The sequence below is a fragment of the Podarcis filfolensis genome, assembly GCF_964270895.1.
Source record: "Podarcis filfolensis genome assembly, chromosome: 1".
Taxonomy (NCBI): Eukaryota; Metazoa; Chordata; class Lepidosauria; order Squamata; family Lacertidae; genus Podarcis; species Podarcis filfolensis.
This window is the reverse complement of record NC_139604.1, coordinates 73,076,817-73,089,244: the sequence shown is the minus strand read 5'-3', so window position 1 is coordinate 73,089,244 and position 12,428 is coordinate 73,076,817. Positions and strand designations below refer to the sequence as shown.

The following is a 12,428-nucleotide window of genomic DNA, read 5'->3' as shown; positions in this document are numbered from 1 at the left end:
ATTAAAATTTATGCACAGGTGAATCACATGAAATAAATGAAAGCCTATAATTCAAGCATATTTAAGAAGAAAATTCTTGATCAAGTAGGCCAATTGCTTGAAATACTGAAAATGTGTTTTAAAAATTGTGAGAGAATAGTTTTTTTCTGGGCATGCAAAGTTTGGATTTATAGTTACAGTGACAAAGCATTTAAATTACCAATTCTGAATGATGGTGGTATACTAATAAGTACTAAAAGGCATTTATAAAAAATTTGGACAGCTGCTGGCAATTTAGAGAATCACCTCACAAGACTTTAAATGGTGCAGCTACCATGGGTTCACACCCATCTTCAAAGCAGAGAAGTATGTTAAATGTGACATTTGGATAAAGCAGCAGTGGGGAACCTCGGGACCAGGGGCTAAATCAGTGGGGAACCTTGGGACTGACCAGGGGTCCTCAGTGCCTCTCTACCTTGCCCGCAGGGCTCTCATCAGCTCTACCTCATACCCTCCTTGAGCGTTTTGGGCTGGCAGAAATGTGTCCTTGACTCTGATCACACTCCTTGCTTACTTGGATGTAGTGGGGTGTGTGAGTGTGTTTATTGGATGCCAGTTTCTGGTCCCAATTCAAGGTGCTCACAGTAGTGTTTAAAGCCCCGAATGATTTAGGCCCCAAATATCAGAGAGAACCCCCCTCCTGGGGGTTAACGACAGCAGATGGGGCCTTCTTGGCAGTTCTGCTGCCCTCTGGTGTTTGGGTGGTGGTGGCCCAGGTGAGGGCATTCTTTGTGGAGGCCCCCAAGTTGTGGAATTCCTTCCTCACGCAGGTGTGCCTGGCATCTTCGCTATACAGCTTTTGGTGAATGCTCCTTACCCTAGCCTTTGACACCTGAGATTTGTGTTTCCAGGACCCACCCTATTCCAGCAACAGTAATCTGTTTGAACTGTTCTTAATTCTGAATCTCCATTTGTTGTAACCTGCCCTGATCAAGCTTTTGGTCCATAATTTTATGTACAGATTTAGTGATGTGATGACTGAAGTTTACCAGTACTTCCAACACCAGTAAAACCACAATCTCTACATGGGACCACACTTTCCTCTTGACACATTCATCAGGCAAAGGAAGAGAGGATTCACTTTCCGTAGCCACTCACTTTCACTAAATATGGACACATCATAGATTTAACACATTTTAAATGCACATGACTTCACCAAATAACCCTTGGAACTGTAATTTACTCCTCAGAGAGCTACAATTCCCGGCACCTTTAACAAACTACAGTTCCTAGGATTCTTGGAGGTCCCCAGGTTGGTAAAAGGAACTCTAGTCCATAGAGTGCCTGGTGAAGGTAATAACATGCAATGCATTAGCACACAGGATATGTCACCAGAACAGTAACTCAACACGAGCAAGGATTTTGCCCACCACTAAAATAAAACAGATGTTCCTGCAAGCACGACACCGGCTAAGCCGAGTTTAGAGCAAGTGTCATAGAACACAAATAAGACTCAGCAGGTATAAACCATCAGCCTTTGCTATATCGCTCCTGTAGCTGCACCCTCAGCTATATTTAAACCAGTGTTCAGGGCACTTTTGGGCAAATGTTCCGCGAGTAGTATTAAGAAAGCATTCATATTTAATTATTTCCTCAATAAATGAACAAAACACTTCTAAAAGAATGTAGAATTCTTGGCTTAAAAGCCTCCGCAACTGTAGACCTTGCATTAAAATAACCATAGTTAATACACTCTTGGCACATGTCACGTTAGTATTAAAAATGCAGGCCCTTCAAGTGCCTATCAAGTATGATTTTTTTTTTCAGAGTTCCCTCATAAAACGGTGATGGTTTAAAACGCAGAAATTCACTCAAGGCATTTTACAGGAAGAGATGCTGGGAATATGATTCTCTTATATCAGGCGCATGGATCTTTTTATTTTAGCTATGCTCCAGGTACATTAATTCTCTGATATGTTTCCATTGTGTGTGTGTGTGTGTGTGTGTGTGATCATTCCAGGTTTGCATTAGATTTGCCATCATTTTTGTTCCCGTGCATCGCCACACTTGAAATGCAACCTCGAGCCACGCATGCTGACAGACTCCATTAGCATTAATGCTGTTCTCTTATCTTGTGTGCGCTCTCTCTCTCTTTCTCTCCTGCCCCCCCTCACCCCCTTTCTTGTCTGATGGTTCACTGACACAGTTGACAAGGCTGACACCGCCAATCAGCTTCTACTCAGCAAGGTCACTGTTCAGACTTGACTCGTGATTGGCTGCTGTGCTTCAGTGTGTTATTACTGTCTGATTTGATCGGAGGCAGGGGGTGGTCTCCAATCAAACAGAGAAAAGGTCCTGGAGAAGGTAATTAAATCCTGTCAGAGGCAATTATCGGTTCCAGGGCCGTGACTCTGGCACTGAATGCAGATGATCTGAAGCTCTATTCTTGTAGAAATTCAAGAGGGCTTCTGGCACAGATCAGTTAGACATAAAGGAAACAGCAGGCTTTTTGCAAACAATGCAGGTCTGCATTTTAACCTTTTTACACAGCCTTTCTCCCTCTCTTCTCCTGCCTTCTTATTCTTAGGGTCTGGCTACCTCTGAATACATTTTTTTTCTCTCTCTCCCCTCACATTCTAATTAAATTATTGACAGGGTTTCCTTTCCAAAATACACATAAGGACAAATTACAGGGGACAATGGCTTTCTCAAAGCAGCGGCCAAGGAAAAGGCTCTCCACCAAGTCAAAATGAGTTGTGTTTTTGGATCCTGTGCCTGAAGAAGCAACATGTGGAAGCTTGAGAGGAGTCAAATGAGGAGGCTCACACTGACTATACACAAGCTGCAATTCTCTACGCAGTTACCTGGGAGTAAGCTCCACTGAAATCACAGGAGGGAAGGGGACTTGTCTCCATGTTAATTATGACTAGGAACAGGCTGTAAATTTACTTACACATTCTATTAGTGTGCCATAAAGAGCAGTGATTTTATCTTCAGACTGCCCAGACATCTTTTTGAAAGCTGGTGAATACAGCAAAGGCCACCTTATTTAAATCACCAAGGATCTGTTTGAAACACAAGTTGCCTTATTTGTTTTAGAAAAAGTATAAATACTGAAGCTCAAAAACATCCTACGTTTGGGATAAAAAGGGGTGTGTGTGTTAAGATTTCTTCATAAAGTTTTCTTTTCCTTCAATAAATGTGCGCTTATTTTTATTTTTCCTGGAGATAGCACAGCTATTGCAGTGATTTTAACTTCTCTAACTGGCTTGGCATTGTAGTCACAGTCCAGAGAGTTAAGTGTGTAGATGTGAATGGGTTGGATTTATATTTGGCTGTGCTTTAGACTAGAGCCATTGAAATCAATGGGACTTAAGCCAGTCGTCTAATTTAAGTCCCACTCTGAGCCTGACTAAATCTGATTCCAACCCAGCAGGTATAAGTACACTGGTACTCTAGTACTGAACGTAAGAGCCCAGCTGAATCAAACGAAATATCCATATATTGTTTGCTGCTTGTTTGCCGCAGCAGCAGTTGGATGCCTTTGGGAAGCTCACAAGCAGGGCATGAAGGCAATAGCTCTCTCTGCAACCCAGCAAATGGTATTCATTGTCGTGCTGCCTCTGAGCGCGGAGGTTTTATATAACCCTCATGACTAGTTGCTGCTGATAGACCTGTCCTCCATGAATTTCTCTAATTCACTAGCTAGTGATCAACCCTCTATCTCATGGAACCAAATGCAATAGATTTATTATGCCTTGTGTGAAAAAGTACTTCCTTTTGTTTGTCTTGAAGTCCTAAGGCAGCTCATATAGCAAAAATGCAATGGCTGGGAGCAATGGGTTCTGTCAAGCACCTCCTCTAAGTCCTGACACTGTGCCTTGGTTTGGCCCGGCCTGAGCTCCAGCCTCGCAACCTGACACTTCCGCTTTTCTATAACTAAACTGCAGGCATATAACACTCCTTGCAAGAATTATAACACTGGTTGTGCTAACTTTTATTCATGCATATGACCTCCATGGAGAAGGGAAATCAAAGCATTTCTTCTCTGTGCATTAATTTATTATCTGTGTATAATTCTGTGAACATTTCCGCCAGTGAAATATGACGAAGCTTAAAATCAAAGTTAACGAAAATGTCAAATGCTATTGAGTACTATTTGCATGGTTTTAATCGATATCCACAAACCTCCTTTGCCTTTCATGTAAGAACGAAGGATGCAAACAAATGAAATAGTTGTTTCTATCAAACGTCAAGGGCTATCTTTGATTCCCCCACTCTCTTTTCACATAAATTTCAGGAACCCACTATCCAATCTTGCGTTGTTTTCCCCTCTTCCCATACATGTCACACATCAAATTCATTTTGACAGCTAAACAATGTTTCCTTTATTTCATTATAGTTTTCTTATCTGGAGTCAAAGCTTCATGACAATTTCAAAGAAAGGAAAATAAAGAACGATCTTCTGGCAGATAGGTACCTTATTTTTAAGAGATCTCGTGCAGATATGTTGGTAAACACTCCAGCTGTGTTTGATTTGCTTTGAAGGCAATATCCAATTCTGATTGTTTTGCTAGCAAGTTCTGCTGCAAGTTTTGTGTTTATACCTCCCAGTCACCCATTTTGCATAACAACCACCACCACCACCCTAGAAGTAAAAAACCATATTGGTTATTTGGATCTTTCTCTTCATTCTTAGGTAGTTTTGGGTTACAATAAACAGCTTAACTAATTATCACACAACAACAGGTATAAACATGAGGCTGCCTTATATTCTAGCCATGTACGCATGTAGCTACACACTCTTTACACCGGTTGGACCCTCTTTTAGCCCAAACCTGCATTTGGGGACCCATTGCTTCCGCCGTCTTCTTTTTTTACCATGTAACTATAGTGGCAATCTCCTGCCAACCTAGCAGTTCGAAAGCACATCAAAGTGCAAGTAGATAAATAGGTACCGCTCCGGCGGGAAAGTAAACGGCGTTTCCGTGCGCTGCTCTGGTTTGCCAGAAGCGGCTTAGTCATGCTGGCCACATGACCTGGAAGCTGTACGCCGGCTCCCTCGGCCAGTAAAGTGAGATGAGCGCCGCAACCCCAGAGTCGGCCACGACTGGACCTAATGGTCAGGGGTCCCTTTACCTTTATAGTGGCAATGCTCCTGTCATGATCCATCTTATGTCAGACTGCAACCCAATATTGAGTCCCGTACCACCTGTTGAATATTATTGCTCTACACCAACTGGCAGCATCTCTCTCCAACACGTGACTCCACCACTACATTGCAGCAGTAATATGGTACAAACACATTAAGCTACAAAGCCTGGAGTAACGGAATGGGTTGTTTGGTGCCGAGGCTTAAGATCACCCTCTTCCGTGCCTCTTCAGGAATACTCACTAGTCTCTTTGGTAAGCATGCTCAGATTTCCTTTAAGAAAGTTATCACTTTATTCTTCCACAGGATTTCCATGGACTGAGCAATTTAGGTGTATCAGAAAACTACAGGGAGGAATTTAATATAGCGCTACGTGGCATATGCACACGTGGAATGAGGATCGCTTGTGCAAGGGACACCTCTCCTCTCCATGTTCGGCGGGGGGGTTCTTTCAACCCTTCAGAGCAGATTTAGGGGGCACAGCAGGTGCTGAGTGAGGGGGGGGAAGTCCCATTGTACGACTGGACCCTGTTCCACACACACAACTTAGCTGAATCCTGCCCATAATTTCTTTTCTCACTACAGTGGTACCTCGGGTTACATACGCTTCAGGTTACAGACTCCGCTAACCCAGAAATAGAACCTCAGGTTAAGAACTTTGCTTCAGGATGAGAACAGAAATCGGGCTCCAGCGGCACGGCGGCAGCGGGAGGCCCCATTTGCTAAAGTGGTGCTTCAGGTTAAGAGCAGTTTCAGGTTAAGAACGGACCTCCAGAACGAATTAAGTTCTTAACCCGAGGTACCACTGTACATGAATGAGCTGTGGTATGACTTGACTTCTGCACTCAAATCCTCTTTTGTTGTTTTTTCTTGATTTTAAATAAACTGCAGATCCCTGTGGCGTCCAGATTTGGGAAGCTGTGGTTTGTCTAAACAATGATTCATGTGAACAAGCCAAGATCAAAATGCCATTTCAGATCCTGGCATGTAAACTATTGATCCCAACATCTGAATATTTCAAGGAACAGTGGTGTTTTGTTTTTTCCCCAGAATTGGAAGCAGATGCTTAAAAACTCTGCACACTCCTGCAAAAAGAGGAAGGAAAGCCTGTGTGGCCAAGGCTCACTGTGGGTCATTCAAATAGTGGGAAACCATGGTTTTCTGCTACATCTGAACCAATTAGCTGCTAGCTAGCCAGTACTTTCAATACATGCAGCATGCAAAGCTATTACTTTTCCCCACTTCCAGCCTAGTACAAGCTCTCAGCCATAAATATTTGGTGGTGGAAACTACGGGTAGTGGAGGGAGACATCGTAAATCAACACGAAACAGCATAAGCCTACTTAAACCTAAATTCTAGAAGTCCAGCATGTTTAAATTAACAACTTTAATAAAATAAAACATTACTTTTTTAAAAAATATATGCGCTAGAAGTCCAAGTGCTTGTTAATCATCCTAGCGAGCTTTGGCTTCCATTGGCCAGAACGCTGCCAGGTGGGAACTGGTTTACTTTTTAATGAGCAATCTGGCAAAATATTCCCTGCATGTTTTTCTTCTTTTTAATTTTGAGAAAGGGACTAGAAACTTACTTTAATAAAAATAAAAGCTAAACATCCAGAAAAAGAGGTTTGACGTACTGCTGAAGGTGGCAGCTCCCTGAAGCCCTGCACGTTCCACCTGGTTACTGACCTGCTCTAATATTATTGTTGCTATAAAAGCATTGATACCTTGTCTGCTCAGGGAACATATGGTTATTATTTTTCTACCAGATACAGTCAAGATTCTGCTGGTGCTGCAGCAGCAGCAGCAGCAGCAGCAGACATTCCTGAAATACACTGTGTTGTACTGGACCAAGGTTGCTTGCATTGCTATGCAGGAGCCTCGCTGTTAAGTTCCTTTTATCTCTCCTTCAAAAAAGTGTTGCTTTGGTCTGGCTGTCAGGGCTACCGCAGGCATTTTTCAGCATAGTGACAGGTTTTCTGAGGTTACTAGCTGACCCCACTATTCTTCAGCAGCGCTATCTTGCTGTTGGTAGTGGTTCTTCTAACCCGAGTTTGATTGAGGAAGAGGTAACAACACCTGCAGAGCCTGTGAGAGAGGGTCACAGATGGAAACTGTTTCTATTGACTTTCTTCTCTGCAAAAACTTCTCTTTGTCGACTGTGAGTTGCATTTTTTGAGAATGAGCTGAAATTCACATGAGCAGCCAGTGTTAGCTTCAAGGCTATCACACACTATCGTCTTCCAAGAGCTGCTTTGCTTTGCTGAAGAAAGAAAGAAAGACAAACTTGTTCCACTGGGTTAGGAAATTATTTTCATTTTTTGTATGGCAGTTATTCTACTTGGCAGTATCAACATCACTGTAGTTATTTCACTAATATTTCATGTATTAATAAATACATGTTAAAGTCAGTGTCATTATGTTCCTTTCACGAGGGCCATTGGTAGTGGTTATTGTTGTGATGATATGGTGATGATGATTTCCATTTATATCCTGCCCTTCCTCTCAAAGGAGCCCAGGGCACAAAGGCCACACTGGCTTGTTGCAACCCTTTGGGTGTGGGGAGAGTTCATCATAAAAGTGGATGGGGCCAAAGTGAAGAAGCAGGCAGGTATTTTTACAGTATTGAAAATGACTTGATTAACCTGCACTAATTTAAAACAGCACTAATAATGAAATTATTCTTTATTAGTGTAGATACTATTTTTAATTCACTGAACTAATTGACACAGGCTGCATTTACAATAACCTGGCTGTACAACAGAAATGTAGTTCTTCTCCATCTAGAATTGTTCATGCTCATTGTCAGCATACTGCTTTCAGTCCAGATTGATTATTGATTCCACAAAAGTGGATGTGGTTACTTGATATGTGTTTCGAAGCCCCTTCCTTGATTCGGTTATCCATGCTTTTTCCTCCATGCACATGGCCCAGCTGAATGAATAAAGGAGTATAATAGAATCATAGTTGGAAGAGACCATGAGGGTGATCTAGTCCAACCCCCTGCAATGCAGATATTTATTTATTTTTATTTATTTATTTTTGCCCAATGTGGTGCTTAAACCCATGACCTTGAAATGCAGAGTCCCATGCTCTACTGACTGAGCTATCCGTGACTGCCATTTTCATATACACCTACCTACAATGTCATTAGCTGGACCATAAAGAAGGCTGATCGCCGAAGAATTGATGCTTTTGAATTATGAACCAGTTTATCAATTAATGATTTTCAGGGGCAAAAAAAAAAGGGGGGGGGAGAGCAATAGATCCAGATGGTGTGTGTGTGCACTGAAAAAACAAGTACTTTTCTCCATTGATTCAAAAATAAAATGTCATGTGGGTCTGAAGCCTTATTTGAAGAAGCACTAATAATGACTTATTTGATTGGCATGCACTCATTTTAAAAAGCATTGCATTGGGGTCTTTTGCTGCATTTGTAGTTACATACTATTATGAATTGGGATAGGTGCAGGCTCTCCATAATTCCTGGGTTTAGTAAAAATTAAAATTAATCAAGGTTTGATTAAACTTTGCCAAACACCAAAGCCTCCTGGATTTAGTTATGCTAAGGAGCCAAGCCACCTTGCAGGTGCGGTGATGGCCCATCACAAAAACCATCAGAGGGCAAGACTGCTAGGCAAGGGGCTGTGGGGTCCTTTCTTTTCTGGGTATGAGTGGGCAGAGGCAGAGGCCAGGTTTAGGGTTGCAACTTTGAATGACATAGACTGAAGGAAGGTCCTTGGAGTCAGTTAGCAATGAAAAGATGGAAGAACAGAACTCCATGTGAGCTAGAGAATATAGGCTGGAACAAAAAGACACAGAGGGTGCCTTTTTGCTGTCCTTTGAATCCAATGCTGCCCTTATAGGGGAAGGCAGATCCTCATGGGATATGAACGCTCTGCAATCCCTCCATCTAGGTGCAGGTTGTATATACAGGCGTGCCTCGGAAGTCGAATGGAATCTGTTCTGGAAGCCCATTTGACTTCCAAAAACATCTGCAAATCAAGGCACAGCTTGCGATTGGCTGCAGGAGCTTCCTGCACTCAAGCGGAAGCCGTGGAAGCTGCGTCGGAAGTTTGGCTTCCGAAAAACATTCGCAAACTGGAACCCTTACTTCCAGGTTTGCAGTGTTCGGGAGCCAAAACTTTTGAGTCGCAAGGCATTCGAGAACCAACGTACAGTGGTACCTCGGGTTACATACGCTTCAGGTTACATACGCTTCAGGTTACAGACTCCGCTAACCCAGAAATAGTGCTTCAGGTTAAGAACTTTGCTTCAGGATGAGAACAGAAATCTTGCTCCGGTGGTGCAGCGGCAGCAGGAGGCCCCATTAGCTAAAGTGGTGCTTCAGGTTAAGAACAGTTTCAGGTTAAGTACGGACCTCCAGAACGAATTAAATAGTTAACCCGAGGTACCACTGTACATGTAAATAAAACCCTACACAGTGGTACCTCCAGTTACGGATAGAATCCATTCCGGAGGCCTGACCATATCCCGAAAAGTCCGTAACCGGAGGTGCCCTTCTGCGCATGCACGTGGCAAGATTTCTGCGCATGTGTGCGTGGCGAAACCTGGAAGTATACACTTCTGGGTTTGCTGCGTTCGCAACCCAAAGTTTACACATCCAGAGGGATATGTAAGCAGAGGTATGACTGTGTCATAAAGACACAACAGTCTCTGCTATACCTCATTGTCTCAAAAGGGAACACAGACCCTGGTAAGCATGCCTGCAATGCCTGGAATCTTGCACATTGGAGTGTCGTGTAACAATACACTAATTCCAAAAAGCACTGCACTGGGTTCTTTGCTGCATTGAGATAACTAGAGATACCCCCCCCCCATCACACATGATATGCCAGTGCTGTCACTCTCTCACACACAGACAATCCTACACAGGCAGACAGAAAGGCAATCACACACACATATACAAGAAAATCAGTCCCTCCCCCTTCTTATGCTTCATTTCATCTACCCCACTTTGCCTTAGTGCCACAGCACTCCAGCAAGGAGGGGATGATGTGAACTGGATTCCCAGCATTGTGCTGGGACGGGCAGAAAGGTTCTTTCAGCCTCACAGTGGGGATGATCATTGCTCTCCCTACCTGCTCATCAGACAACCCATTTAATGAGCAGAGAGTGAGGGTTATTTGTACTTCCATGTGGAACTGGTCTGGGTGGGAATGTATCAATCTCTCCACCCAGCTCAATGCCCTGGAGAGGATGACAAATTCAGTTCCCTTGAGAAATCCAATTTTCACTTAAAGAAAAACCTACTAGTTCTTGTGCTTTTAGGATTTAATAATTTTGAGTATGTAGTGGAAAATGTTTCTAGTAGAATCTTGCGCTGCTGAGCAAACTTCATCAACTCCCATCTGCCTTCAAGCTTCAACGTAATTAGAACCAAAATGTTTGCAGAACCAAAGTTTGCATTCAAATTTATGTATGCCAATGGCTTGAGCCAACCTCTAAATCAGAATCAGAAGTTCAGACCCAGGATTTCTTTGACAACTGGGAAGAGTGGGTGGGGGAGCAAAGCGAGCTCTGGGTTTACATTTACTGTAACAGGGAAAAAGAGAGCCAGATGTGACTGTCATCAAAGCCCTGAAAGATTATTATTAGTTCTATTTTATGGAGCATCCTTCCTCCAAAGAGATCATAGCCCCAGACTCATAACAACCCTATCATGCAGACCAGGCTTCAAGTTAGTGAATTGCCCAGCATCACCTAGTTAAATTTGTGGCCGAGAGCCAAATTGCACATTAAACAGAAAATCCTTGATCAGATCTCCTGCCATCTTTGTATTCTCCTAAAAGCAGCTGTGAGGGGGAGCAATTTGGATGAGGGCCATGGTACTGGGGGAAGGGGGCTTAACTCTACTGCATGCTCATTTCCCAGGGCAAAACATGCATGCAGTCACAAAACTGGTGTTAACTGTTAAATTGATAACTGCACTGGTTGCTGTTTTGCTATCAGCCCAAGTTCAAGGTACTTTGTGTTAATCCCACAAAGCCCTAAGAAATTTAGGCCCGAGGTACCTTAGTGACCATCTGATTCCTTATGCTCCAAGGATGCAGGTGGCGCTGCAGTCTAAACCACTGAGCTTCTTGGGTTTGCTGATCAAAAGGTCGGCGGTTCGAATGCCCTTGAGAGGGTGAGCTCCCGTTGTTCTGTCCCAGCTCCTGCCAATCTAGCAGTTTGAAAGCATACCAGTGCAAGTAAATAAATAGGTACCACTGCGGCGGGAAGGTCAACAGTGTTTCCATGTGCTCTGGTTTCCGTCACGGTGTTCCATTGTGCCAGAAGTGGTTTAGTCATGCTGGCCACATGACCCAGAAAGCTGTCTGTGGACAAACACCATCTCCCTCAGCCTGAAAGTGAGATGAGCGCCACAACCCCATAGTTGCCTTTGACTGGACTTAACCACCCAGGGTTCCTTTACCTTTACCTTTACCTTACCTTATGCTCCACTTCAATGGCTAAGATCCTCTGATGAGACACTTCTAGCAGTTCCCCAAACCTCTGAGATTTGGTTTTCGCCAGGGACCAAGTCTTTAATGTGGCAGACCCCATCCTGTCAAACCCCCTACCAGTAAAGAGTTGGCAGGACCCATTCTTTTCTCCCTTCCAATGCCTTTTGAAAAACTTTTTGTGTAGACAGGCCTTTTCCACATGGTTTCCCCACCTTTCAACCTGTCAGTATTTGTTTGTATTTACAGAGGTTTTTAATTATGCTTTAAGGATATTTTTGTGGCTCTTTTGTTGATTTTTAACCTTATATGTTATACTCCACCTTGCTATAGTTTAATGAAAATGTTGAGTATACATTCGTAAAAATAAAGAAAAGAAACTACAGGTAAAAAATGCGTACCTGTATATGGCTCTATGTGCCTAATTCATGAGGGCCATTTGCACGTGGCACAAGAGAAAGGGCTAAACCCTTCATTCACAAGAGCCACGGCCCCAATCCAATTTGTGGCCTGCGTGCTGGTTTTAGGAAAACAAAACCACATATCTCCTACATTTTGTTTTGGCCTAAGCAGAAATGTTTACTTAAGTTTCCCACATCCAAACATAAAACTCTACCCGCAGCACCACAGTGACTCTCCAAACATGAGACTGGTCTGTGAGGGCATGGCATAAAACCTATTAACTACCCTAAAACCCATTTTTTTCTCACTATGCTTCCCTCACTTTTATTTGTCTGTCAAGAGTTCAGAGAAATTGGAATAGGAGTGGAGATTGAGATACCCAGTTCTTTCAGATTATTGCATGTTTGCCCCCTGAAAGCTTGGGTAAC

General features: G+C 43.1%; 1 long non-coding RNA gene across 1 annotated transcript; it reads left to right on the top strand.

Moving 5' to 3' along the window:
- The first annotated feature begins 2,287 nt into the window (after positions 1-2,287).
- On the top strand, positions 2,288-6,870 carry LOC310767045. The gene is made up of 4 exons (XR_014550594.1): positions 2,288-2,343; positions 4,382-4,455; positions 5,127-5,385; positions 6,023-6,870. It is a non-coding gene; the product is annotated as an uncharacterized lncRNA (long non-coding RNA).
- Positions 6,871-12,428: the final 5,558 nt, after the last annotated feature.